This window comes from Aulonocara sp. 'chitande type north' Nkhata Bay, linkage group LG12, assembly GCF_057382095.1.
Source record: "Aulonocara sp. 'chitande type north' Nkhata Bay isolate Kocher_YH1m ecotype deep benthic linkage group LG12, A_spYH_male_GT1.1, whole genome shotgun sequence".
Lineage (NCBI taxonomy): Eukaryota > Metazoa > Chordata > Actinopteri > Cichliformes > Cichlidae > Aulonocara > Aulonocara sp. 'chitande type north' Nkhata Bay.
Window position 1 is genome coordinate 37,013,039 of NC_141355.1, and position 13,198 is coordinate 37,026,236.

Sequence of the window (13,198 nt, forward strand, 5' to 3'; positions counted from 1 at the left end):
CTTAAATTCCAGCTGTCAGCTGGAATCTGAAGCACACAAACACACAGTACCAGCTACAGGCACAAACAGCTCCATTCCTTTCTGCTGGATGAGCTCCAAGTCTAGGATTGCAATTAGCTGCTTTTCAGCTGTTTTACCAGGAGCTGAGGACCTCCAATAAAGTCTCCACAGGGAACATTTCAGCACCTGAAATCCATCCAAGCAGTACACTTCCACACCTTAGTCTCAGCAACTACACCAGAGCTCTGCAGGAATCTGATCTGGGCCTGGGTGGACATGGCTGGTCTGCTTACTCGTGCAGTTTCACTCTCTATGTGTGCACAGAAAGCTGTTTTATGCATATGTGAACTATAGGGCAACCTTTTCTATTCTTGGCTTATACGTTCCTAAATTAGTACAACTTATTGTGACTCAAATCCAGGCTCCGCAGCAGCGACTCTAGCCTACAGCACATGAGTCACCTGTTCAACCAGATGAGCTATAGCAGCACCATCAGCTGAGAATCTTGGCCAAGGAATGAGCCACCCTGCATGGCTGCCAATGTGGTACAACGAAGGCCAATAAAAAGCTTTTCACTGTAGAAAATCATCCTGATCAGGAGATCTCCCTGCTCTAAATCCAGTTGCAACAAAACGAAGAGCTGCAACGTGTGTGTGTGCACCGTCTACGCGCATCAACTGCAAAAAACACACGTGCAACACACAAAACTGCCCCTCATGTGTTGTACAGACTGGCACAAAGTGCCCATTTGTTCAGTGGTGATCTGTGCAGATTGACATGAATCTGTTCAATATATGATTAATTTCAAAGAACCAAACATCAGTAGTGATGAGAAACCTCCTTCTGCTTATTTGTGTAACATAAACATGATTTTTCTTGCATCCATGTCTCGGTTATGGTTGAATTTTTCTCTCTTTTAATTAGATTTTATCACAAAAACCAAATAACTCTTTTATTCATAAATGTGCTCTAACAGAGGCAAATGCCAAACATTAACCATATATGGCTTGTGAATTGCTTGGAACTGGGATATAGTAAATTTGTTACTATTAGATAAGTTGTGCATTGAGAGTGTATTGAATTAATACCCTAATAATGCGACGTGTCCATCAGAGAATGAAAACAAACCTAAAACTTACCATTTCTGAACAATAGAAACTACGCTGAAATGAGGAAACTGGCTCTGGAAACTCACTGAAGCTGAAGCAGCTGAGACGATACACACACACACACACACACACACACACACACACACACACACACACACACACACACACACACACACACACACACACACTTCTTTTCAGTGCTGACAGGTGGAGTATTTGTAACAAGTGAACAGGTGCTGCTTTGTGGCTCCGCCAGGAGACAGTGAACTGAGAAATCCAACAACAAACAAGCAGCGGTGTTCTTGTCCTGCTAATTACCGTGAGAGCTCTTTGATTATAACCTTAGTCTGAAGTTTGGTTAAAAAGCTCCTGAGCCCAGGTTTTGCAGATCACATGCAAATTTTTCATTTCCCCCTCCGTGACCTTCCTTTTTCCTCAAACTACTAAACTTCTTCTAATTTCTCAGAGCTGTCTTTCAGAGCCAGCCTTGAACTTCGGTTAAAGGGAAAGTTCAGGGAAAATGGAGATCCGCTGGGACTCAAAGAGGTCACCAGCAGACTTAACAACACAGCCAGTGGCAACTACTGGACATCTCAGCGAGGCTCCCGAGAACTTCTGATGGTAAGAAAGCACCGATCAGGGTGAACCACATCATGTTTGTGGATTCAGTGAAACACTTGACGTAACACTTCTAAAAGTCAATACAATCAGCTGGCAGTAATTTATTTCTGTGTGGCCTCTTCCCACTGCTGGGCATGCCTACATTCTTGTGCAAAGTAGTATAAACACTGTAAATCATATATGGACACAGCTGATGACTATGAGAATAACTTGGCTGACCCCTTTAGTCATAGATGAAGCTTTGGGCAAGCCACCACTGAAAGGCCTGATGAACCATCCTAAAATATTAAGTGACCAAAGAAAGTGTACACACCAACTGAGAGTCCACAAGTAATTTCACTCCCACGAACGAGCTCAGAAGCATAATAATATACAACAATCTGAGGCACAGCTCATTAATTCTGACCCATACACGCAGGACACATGGATGCTGAAAATAATGCATTTGTTCATATCAGTGTAGGTCTGAAACTACAAAGCTTTAAGCTTTATGTGATTACTTTTATTTCACATTAGTTATTTGCACACAAATGCTACGATTGTTTGAGCAGAGAAGAACTTGTCTTTAACCTCCTAGGACCTGGCGTCCACATATGTGGACATCACATTTTGGGTTCTCTAGACCAAAATACTAAATTTTGCTCCACAAGGGCCTGATATCCACCTACGAGGACGTTATACTGCCACTGCTCTATCGAATTTTAAAATGAACGTCCTCATATGTGGATCTCACAGCGCTGTACTGAAAACCTGTTTGTGATTGCTATGATTGCCACAGTGACCTAAACTGGTAACAGATACTATTTTCCTTTACAGTTAAGTTGCAGCTTTTGAAGTGTGTTCATTGCAGCAGTAAGGCATGAGTTTTACTTTGAAGGGTCCTGGTTTGCATCATGTTTCAAGTATTGAGTCAGTGTTTGGAGGCAAATCAGTGTCTTCATGTAAAATATTCCTCCTCCTCAGATACATCGTCCGGACAAATTTAAAAAAAAAGAAAAAGAAAAAAAAGAAAAAGTGCAAAGATCATAAAGAAGAAGAAAAGTCAGAGAAAAAAAGCACAGAAAGACAACAAAGAAATAATGACTAACTTTATAAATAAAAGTATTTGTAGGTAAATTCAGTCCCCACTTGATTAAAAAAACTGATTTATTTATAGATTCATTACATCCTTATTTGGCAGGTTGTAGTGTTTCTAACATTTCACAAGTTTGTGAAATCATTTCTTTGCAAATTTTTAGAAAGGATAAACTTTATACACCACTTGTAGCACAGTCAGCCCAACTTATACATGAGACAGAAGTCTTTTCTAATCTCACTTTTGTAACATTATTCTCTTTTTCCTTTTCCATTTTTAGTCCAAAAACAGATCCCTTGTTGAATATTAGCTTGAAAGATATTCAGAAATCCTTACATTTTTTCCGTTAAGGTTCTCAAGTAACATAAATGAGATCATTGGCACTAGGGGTGCAACGATACACAAAATTCACGGTTCGGTTCGGTACTTTGGTGACACCGTTCGATATTTTTTCGATACAAAAAAAATGTTCATGCCTTTTTAATTTGTCATTTATTAAAATTATAAATATATATTTTAACTCAAACGTACAGTTTTTAAATTTAATGTTGCTGAAACAACAAAGTAATAAAAATAATAAATCTACCTGATCGAGAAATCACTCATCTTTGGAAAAGAGAGTTTATTACAGAGAAATGTCTCTTTCCAAAATAAAAGCTATACTATAGCTTCTTCTGGGCTATATTCTCAGCAGCATATTAAACATATCAGGTCCCCATAAGGAGAATCCTGTGCTAACAGCTGTCTAAATGACTCGGGTAAAGTTTGTAGCATGCATGCTTGTTGTTTTTGTCTGCTTCCACTTGTCTTTGCACTAAGATGATGTCGGAGTAAATGTGCAGTCCTATTCGTTGTGTTCCCACTAGTAGGGTTGCCAACCGTCCCTTAAAATACGGAATCGTCCCGTATTTTGAAACAAAAGTACACGTCCCGTATTGAGCTAATAAGGGACGCACTTTGTCCCGTAATACAGTGAGAATCAAAAGTAGTCTATAAATGTTTATGGAATTAACACTTTGTTTGAAAACATAATTCCCAGCCCCTCTCCTGCTTTGTGACCAATGAGCTGACAGCACACTTATGACAATTCAGATTACCGCTCATCTCATTGGTCGAGGAAAGGTCGCTTGCGGAGAAAATACCGGAAGACAACAGATGACCACAACAAGAAGCATGGCCAACAGGGGAACAAACGCCGACTCTGCGGTGCAAGTCTCGGATGACAGTAAACCTAAAGCTGGGCAGACACTGTGCGATTTTTTTCAGTCGCGATATTCAGCTCCTGCTCAAACTGCACGATTGACTCGCAGGGGTTAGAAGTTCGTATGTCACGATGTACTCTCACACTATACCGCCCGATGCTCTGATGCGACCTGAGTGCTCACACTGTGCCTCCATAACATGAAGGTTATAACAGAAAATCTGTCGCTCTCTCTCTCTGTCTTTCACTCACACAGACACACCACCACCATCAACTTTGCTAAATTGCTAATGAAAAACATTGATCAGGCAGCTGTGATTGAGCAGCAGTGTAAATCCAACTATTTTCACGGTTGTTGTGGTCGTGATAATTTTGTGATGCCACATCGAAAAGGCTCGGATGAGCTTTCCAAAGTTCTACAAGTTGTGCCTCCATCGCTTGTGTCCAGATCACACGCTGCACAGCTGTGCTGCTCCATCTTTTTCACCAACGTTTACGTGTTTGCGCGTGAGCAGTGTGAGCGCCTGTGGTGACACCCTCACGAGCGATTGATGATCGGGAGCTGGTCGTGAGGTGTTAATCACTTCTCGTTACCCCACGTATACTACACGACGCACGATGAAGGCCAAAATCGGTCCGATCACTCAAAAATCGGCTCAAAATGGGCCAAAAATCGCACAGTGTGAGCCCAGCATTAGAGCAGCAATGTTTGTTCCCCTCAGAGAAAGGGAAGAATGGGAAAAGGAAAACACCTGGCTGGAAAACGTTAATATGGGCATGTGCAGTGAATATCAGCGCTATGTGGCCAGAAGTGTGATAATATAATTTATTTTGTGTAATAAACAACTGCAAGGATAGATGATTACAACAAATTGATGACTAATACATAAAAGTAATACATAGATGAATAATGATGATGAGTTATGATGCGTAATCATGGGAACAAGCGGGTTTACAAACAGGAGCAGCTGATTAGCATTAGAAAAGCTGAAATAATACCTCAGCTGAAGCCAATTGTACTAAATGCACTAAATGTGCACTGTTACAAGAATATTTTTCTTTCTATTGTTTTCTATTATTTTAAGTTAAGCAGGACAGAGTTCTTTTAAAGAAAGATTTACTTATATTCTCAAAAGTTAAGCATGACAGGCTTCTGTTTAAGAAAGAGACCTGTTTTACTGTGTTAATGTTGTCATTTTGAGCTAAAAATAAATGGCTAAATGATCATTTGTTTCACATGTGTTCATATCACAAAGAATAGAATATGCATCTACTTAAATCAACTTCAAGTCAAATGGTTAAAAAAATAATTTCACACACAAAAAAAGAGCTAGAAAATTCACCACACTGGGAAGGGTGAAGACAACTGGGTCGCCCGGCCCTGGCCACGAGGTGTCCCTTATTTATTTTTCAGGGAGTTGGCAACCCTACCCACTAGTGCTGTCAGCCTTAATCTGAAATGACGTTAACGCCACAACACGGCAAATCTCCGTTAACGAGCTACCGCGGATTGCCCCGTGCGTGGGGCTGGACAGCGTCAACACGTTAACAAGCTAACTGCGCTAACGCACTAGTTCCCACCAATGTAATTGAGCATTGCGTGGCACATCCGACATACTGTTTTACTTTTGTCCATGACGCGCTTACCTTCAGGGTCATACGTCACATGAAGACCAAAATAGTTCCAAAGGCCAGATCTGAATGAGGGTGGGGGAGGTTCAGTTTGCCATGTTGCAAGGAGATTAGCTTCTGTCTCGCTAGCTTGCCCTGCGCTCAGTGAATCTGCGTTCGACTACTCCGCCTAGGCTGCACTGTCGAGCGCAGATCCACTGAGCGCTCAACACTGACAGCATCGTCAGAAGGAAAGTTGATAAAATAAATTAAAAATTTTGTATTGTTCGATATATCGATACGAATATCGTTGCACCCCTAATTGGCACATATTCATTTTGCCAAGCCATCCAATAATAATTGACTTTTTCCTTATTAAAAATTTATTCTGTAGCAACTTTGTTGATATTGTGATTCTTCCAAAATCCTATGTGTCCATGTCCACGCCCACTGGGAATGCTGTTAAACTGGGTTTCCATTTTTTGATAACAGTTCTACAACACCTGATGGAGCTACATGCATCCCATACATCTTTTCAAACCCAGAGTTGTACTCATAATAATACTGTAGTACGACTGCTGTCACACTTCTTCAATCTAAGCACATCTGTATGGTGCCAGCATCATCCATAGGACATAATGTCAATGTGAGACCATACCTGTACTTTCCTTGTTGCAAACTGCCTTGAACCTTATGTAACACATACATTTATACCATGAGAAGCCAACCAACGTTCAGTCAGCGCTATCACCCAACAGTAAGAAGCCTACGTAATAGAACAGTCATAAAGTTCAAATTTATATGAATCTTATGACCTTAAATATTGAGTTTGCATTGCAGATATTTTGACTTGCCACAGTAGGTCTGCCATTGAGTTACCTACTTAAGTAGGTAAGTAGAATAAGCAGAGTCTCACAGATATATCAGTAGGTACATATATAATAGCTAATATTAGCTATTTGATATGATTGCCACATCAATAGTTAATCTACTGATGTCCCTCTCTGGCCATTTACAGTTTGTTCAATCCTATGTGTCCATGTCCACGCCCACTGGGAATGCTGTTAAACTGGGTTTCCATTTTTTGATAACAGTTCTACAACACCTGGATCACAACCTACTTCAGTTAACTCCGGTGTACCCCAAGGCTCTGTCCTGGGGCCTTTGCTTTTTCATTATTTATCTCCTACTTCTAGGTAATATATTCAGGAAATATAACATTCAATTTCACCATTACGTAGATGACACCCAGCTCTATTTCTCTTCTGAACCCACAGCTACTCTCCCATTAACATCCATTTCTGATCGTTTAAGTAAAATCAAAGTTTGTTTTACTCATAACTTTCATAAAACAGCCAAACGCTTTTCATTATTTATTATTAACTCTGTTGTCACACCTTCTCCTCAGGTTAATAGTTTTGGTGCCATCCTCGACAGTACCCTCTCCTTCACCACTATCACTCTGCTTATTTTCATCTTCGCAATATTAGTCGCCTTCATCCTTCAATTACTCCAAACAGTACCGCCATACTTGTCAATGCTCTTGTCACATCTCGTTGATGTTATTATAATTCTTTTCTGTACAGCCTTCCTCATAAATCTCTCCATAAACTGCTGTTACTTCAGAATTCAGCTACTCGTATTATATCCAGAACCAGAAGACCTGTGGTTAAACAACTCCATGTTATCCGTATTCATCTGATCTTCTCCATACATACTTACCCTCTCGTACACTCTGCTCCTCTTCAGCGTCTCTTTTGTCTGTTCCATCTGCTCACCTGACTATTATGGGACTAAGAGTCTTTAGTTGTTCTGGCCCAAGACTGGAAGGATTTCCACCAGATCTCCGGACCACGAACTCTCTTTCTACTTTAAATTTTGTCTTTAAAAACCCATCTGTTCACAACAGCATACCCTTCATTATTACTTGTCTTACTCTATTGTTAGGTTGGTTGGTTTTATAGTTGTGATTTTATTTATTTATTTATTTGTTTTTATTTTGCTGTACTAATGTAATGTGAGCTTGAGGGTCTTTAAAAGCACCTATTATTATTACTACTGCTGGGATTTATGACAGCTGATTCAATTTTTAAAAATTAAGGAGACAGGATCAAAGAGACAGGAGAAGCAGTCTTATACCTTGTTATGAGTGTTGGGGTTGCTGTAATTTGTCCACCAGAGGCCGCTGTGCAATTTCCCACGTGGCAACACGATGACCAGCTGATCCGAGCAATGCTAGAAAGTGTGTAAATGAGTAATTTACAAGTTCTTTGTGACAAAAACAAAACACTTACACGTCCTTAAAATGTCTGTCTGGCTCTACTAGTGAGCCATCACAGTGAACCACTATTCACACAAGCAGGACCTTCCTGTTTCCATGAGGGAATGCAGACATTGTTGCTCTTTGCTCTTTGATCTAGAGCTCCAATGCTAAAGCTTGAGAATGATTTTATAAAACTTTTTGTTTTCTGTGAGCATTAACATAATAAAACTGTCTTTCCTCCTCACACTGATGCAGACCGTTTGAGCACCACACAACATCAGAGGACCATTGCCATTAAGTTGACGACTGCGACCGTAGCTGGTCGGATGCTCCCAAACACACCCTCACATTGATCACCGTCAGTGGGCTCAGACGGCTCAGGGGTGTAGCAGAACCTGCTGTCTGCTGTTTGCTTAGACTTAAAAGCTGCTAAAAGCTGGGATCAATCGGGCGGGAGAATCAATCAGGATCATCCATGTTTATACGACTCAGGGGGATTACCTCACTGTTACTGGAATGGCCTCACAAGAATGGCTGCCCATTAGAACAGTGGGACTAAACACTGCCCTGCTGTTTACATAAAACGTAATGTTGGCCCGGCCTTGACTCTGTGTGCCAGAGACAATTAGAACTCTATACAGCCTGTAATCCACAGCCGGGCGCAAGCTAATCAAATTCAGACATAGCTGGGCCCCTGAAAACAATGAGGGATGAGATTACGATGAATGTGTGTGAAGATAGAAAATTAATAAGCTTAATACAAAACACGTGCTACACTGAAAAAAATATGTTGTTGGATTTACTTAATTCAATGGTGGACATTTGTTGCACACAGATGTTTTGCTTTGGCAGCAACTTAAACAATTGAGTTAAATTAACACAATTTATTCATGTTCAATAAACCTGTGCAATTTGTGTTGATAAAATGTGACTTAAACATGTTTTGATGAAGTAATTTGAGCTCTTGAAATATTTTAATCCTTCACAATTTTCTCACTTTATCCCAACACCATTCAATAACTTTTACCCAATACTACTTGGTCACTTAAATGCTACATGTTATCTTCAAATTACATTTTGCTATTATATTCTAGCATCAAATACACAATTTTCAAATGGAGGCCTTATAACAGATTGTATTGTTCTCTTCCAAGATGGTTGCTGGCATCCACCAGTAACCTTTAAAAACAACATGTCTAATTTCACTGCATTGACAGTAGGTAAAGAATTAAACTGACATTACTCCTCTACTGAATCTACATAAATCAACAGTTAAATAATGTCAGTTCTTCCGTGTTCTCTGGAATCAATCACAACAAAGAAATTAGACTTTTTCCTTTGAAAAATGTTGGGAAAGAACAAATCAAAACATTCTATTTAAGGCCTCTGACGTCAAGATTCAGTTAAACAACAATTATAACTAAACAATTTGAGGTAGTGTTAGTTTCCATTAACATTAAATTAGGTTACTGAATTGGCAAACACCTTCCTATTAACATTACCCATTTTACCCCAATAACTAAAGAAATTAGCACCTGCAGGTCAAAACCTTTATTCAAGAGATGCAAAAATAACATTGATACAGTGACTGTCAAAAATTACAGCACTGATCATACTGTGACATGTTGGTTCAAAACAGCACACTTAGAAATATTCAACGTTCTTTACTTCAACTGAATGAAACTGAAAATACCATTTCACACGACCCATATGGGATATTTAGACTGCATAACTGTTCATGCTACATCTCTTCACTAGTAAAAGAAAGAAAAAATACAAAGAGAAATTTAAAAATGCTGCCAAAATGCTGTACAGAGCAAAAGGAAAAACAAACAACAACAAAAAACGGCTCGTCCTCATGGCAGTTGCAGAGTATATAAAAATGAACCCTGCGATCTGTTCCTGGAATTGAGCTTCAAAAATGCAGCAGAACAAGTGTGAGATTTAAATGTCCTCTCACCTAGAGCTGATCAGCTTGCATGCATAACAGTGAGCTTTCCTTGCAGGAGTAGTTTTGTCTTAGTTGTGAGCTTTTCTTGAGAGCTGAGTTGCATCCAACTCCATTACCACCCTTTGAATCACCTCAAAAGTGTAGCAGAGTTGTGATGGGTAACTCATCTTGAAGGAATAAAAAAGGTCCAAACAGCATGGCTACTGCAAAGGTCACGTTATCCAGATCTTGAAGAACTACTATACCCTCAATGATGATGCCAACATCAGAAAAGTCATTGCCTGCCGCATCCTCTGGAGACAGATGTTCATTGTGGTTTTCTCAATCCGTGCAGTGGCCTCAGTCAAGTCCTGGTTAAACACAAAACATTTCTTTAAGATTCCCTTTTAAACTCATCTCTTTTGAATCTACCAGTTCTAATGTTAGAGTAATTTAAACCAATGCAAGCAACATAGTAAATAGCTATAGCCAAAGAGTGGCCTGCCATGCTGCCATTCATGGTCTAACAGAGTTTCTAAGACAGAGTGAAAAACATAATAATTTCAAATGCTTTACATTAGTTTTTGTTAGAAAGACTAACAAAAACCCATCAGAAATCCAGGTTATGTCACTCAGAAGATGTTAGAATTTAGACTTTCCCCACAATTTGGTTAGCTGTTGGTCAGTTGGTCTTTTTTTTTTTTTTCAAACAAAAGCTAATGTAAATACTGGTGGGATTTTCCTTTGTTCACTAGAATGACAAATTTAAAGTTTTTTCACACTGATGTGACCCCTAATATAGGGGGGTGGGGCCTCAAGGGGGGGCGGCCGAGTTCACTACCAGGCCTCATGTGAACTTCAAATTATTAAAGAGGACTACTGGTCCTAACCAGTCCAATGAGGATCAAGTGGATAACTAAATGCATTTTTAAATGTTGCAAAGCCACAATCTACTCATAAAACACCATGAACTCCTGCACTAAGATGTTGCAATTGTCTTTCACACAGATGCGGAGCACTTTGATGAGACTCCCTTCGAGCATTAATGTCATCCTAAAGTATTATAACAAAGAAAACAGAGATTTGTGAACTTTTCAGTAGCACAGAAGAAAATGATCCCAGACCAAAACTTAAACCAGTCAACATGCAACACCAGCATCTACAAAGAAATATCAAAAGTTCCTGTTTGACATCAACTTTATGGATATATAGTTTCCAGAACATATATTTTAAAAAAAAGATTTTTTCTCAGTGGGCCAGTAAATGCATAACGAAAATTATGGCATCCTTTCGGTGGAATCAGTACTCACAGGTAATAGTTGACTGTTTCAATGGATGCAGCATAAAACTCTTTTACTGACCTAATGCAATACATATACACTTTGTAGTTAAAGAATTTTAAAGTTCTTACTGTCATCATGGCAGCTACATCCTTTAGCTTTGTGCCCTGTTCCCCCGATCACTTTGCAAACACTTTCAGCAGACTGTCAGAGAGAAACTCAGCTCCGTCAGAAACCTTGACTGTAAAGGCATGGTTGGGATGCACTGGAATGCTGCATTTCATCTAAAATGACATAAAATTATTTTGAAATAACAGCAGGCACTGTGCTTGGTTAATCAGTAATGTTTTGTTGAATAAAAACTGTGTTTCCAGATCTTATGGGATTAAAAAAATCCAAAGATGTTTGTTTCTGATTTGCAACCCAAGAACCCACAAGTTACAACCTCATTTCAGTTCAAGTGTGCATTAATGCGAGTCCAGTAATCACCTTTCTGACAATACATACAGGTTAAACCTATGGCAGATTTTGGATTTCTCAGTTGTATTAATAGGGTGAGTATGCATGCACCTAATAATTATAAAAAACCTATTATAATTAAGTTACAGAAACCTTAAGCGAAAATAGTATATACTTTCTTACCATAACACCTTGAACCCACAATCCATCAGCTGACTCCTGGTGAAATGCAGAATATAGGTCGTCTCTCAATGTGCAGCAAAAAAAACAAAAACAAAAGGACAGCAGGTGAGGGCAGGAGGGGTAGGGATGTAAGCTAGCATAATGCCGCTGATGATATTAGCTAAAGCTGTTCAATGTCCAAAATCTCACTAACACCACGGTGCAGTAAATACACAATGTAACTGAAGAGTCAGTTGGCAAATCTATTCACACAGAAAACCAAATTATGTTATGAGTGCCTCGTAATTAGGTTTAATGTGATATTACGGCTCTTGTGCCAAAGACAAATTCAAATGAAAAAGCGCCAATTCTTTGACAACAGATAAAACAGCAAATAAGCTAACGGCTCTTTTTTAGCATGTTACATGGCGACACTCTAGACGTTTAACTACATTTGGCTGAAATATGGTAAACATTAATTCAAAAAATCAAGACATACCAAAAACGTAGAGTTGGCTGCTCGACTTGACTGAGATGGATGCATTTTTTAAACCACGATCCAAAGCCCGCGAGATGAAATCACGCGTGGTTTCACGAGATTTAACGTTGCTATCTTATTGACTTACTTCACCTGAACATGATATGAACAATTTAATACACCCTTTCTGCATATCATGTAGTTTTTACACTATATAGTTACATTTATCTTTAAAACATGAGGCAATTGTGTTAAATACATGCAAGATGCTTACATAAATCCAAGAGATGGCCAGTCCCTTTTTTTCAGTGTAGGGTGACCAAGAGTCAGAGAGCACAGGTTCAGATGGACGATTTTAAACTGTTCTACATTTTGGCACTTTGAGCTGGCTGACAAATGTAATTTGAATTGAAATGGTGCAGGTAAGGAACAGGTAGATCATACCGTGTGCCAGAAAATATACAATTTAATGTATTTATAATAATGCACATGTCTGTGTCTTTTTTAGGTGTCCTTTCATGAGAGTTTAAAACAAAATCTACTAGGATCTAATTGCCAGTTGATCATAAAACACTACTACTGCTACTGGAGCAAGAAAGGAAGGGATGCTTTCATGGAGGAAAAATTAGTTTGTGAAAGATGAAAAGAAGTTTGAGGGGAAGTTTAAATACTTGCATACTTCCAGTGCTTTTGAGTGCATGAGAACCTACAAGTACCCAGATGCTGTAACAGTCAAAAAAATCAAAAAATCTTAGCTATATAGAAGAAAGCAAGAGCCTATCAAACAACTATCAGCCACCAGGCATGATAATCATGATTAAACCTAATGATCATTAGATCTAGAGCAGTGGTTGTATTGAAAAGTGGGCCTGACAGCCCCCCCACCCCACCCCACCCTCAGCCGCCACTCCCCAAGACACCATCTTTTCAAGCATTGTTTACTAGAGAGAGTACATAATCCAACAAGCACATTTGTTTGAGCCATACACAGGGCCTTATTATCCCTTTG

At 39.3% G+C, this 13,198-nt stretch overlaps 1 long non-coding RNA gene across 2 annotated transcripts; it reads right to left on the reverse strand.

Annotated features, from left to right (window-relative positions):
• Positions 1–10,574: 10,574 nt before the first annotated feature.
• On the reverse strand, positions 10,575–12,494 carry LOC147318027 (uncharacterized). 2 transcript variants are annotated; one of them, XR_015131684.1, is made up of 4 exons: positions 12,211–12,494; positions 11,733–11,768; positions 11,222–11,374; positions 10,575–10,863 (listed from the first exon to the last, which is right to left on the reverse strand). It is a non-coding gene; the product is annotated as an uncharacterized LOC147318027 (long non-coding RNA). The 2 variants fall into 2 exon arrangements; XR_015131683.1 differs by having other exon boundaries at positions 10,578–10,863; positions 11,733–12,494.
• Positions 12,495–13,198: the final 704 nt, after the last annotated feature.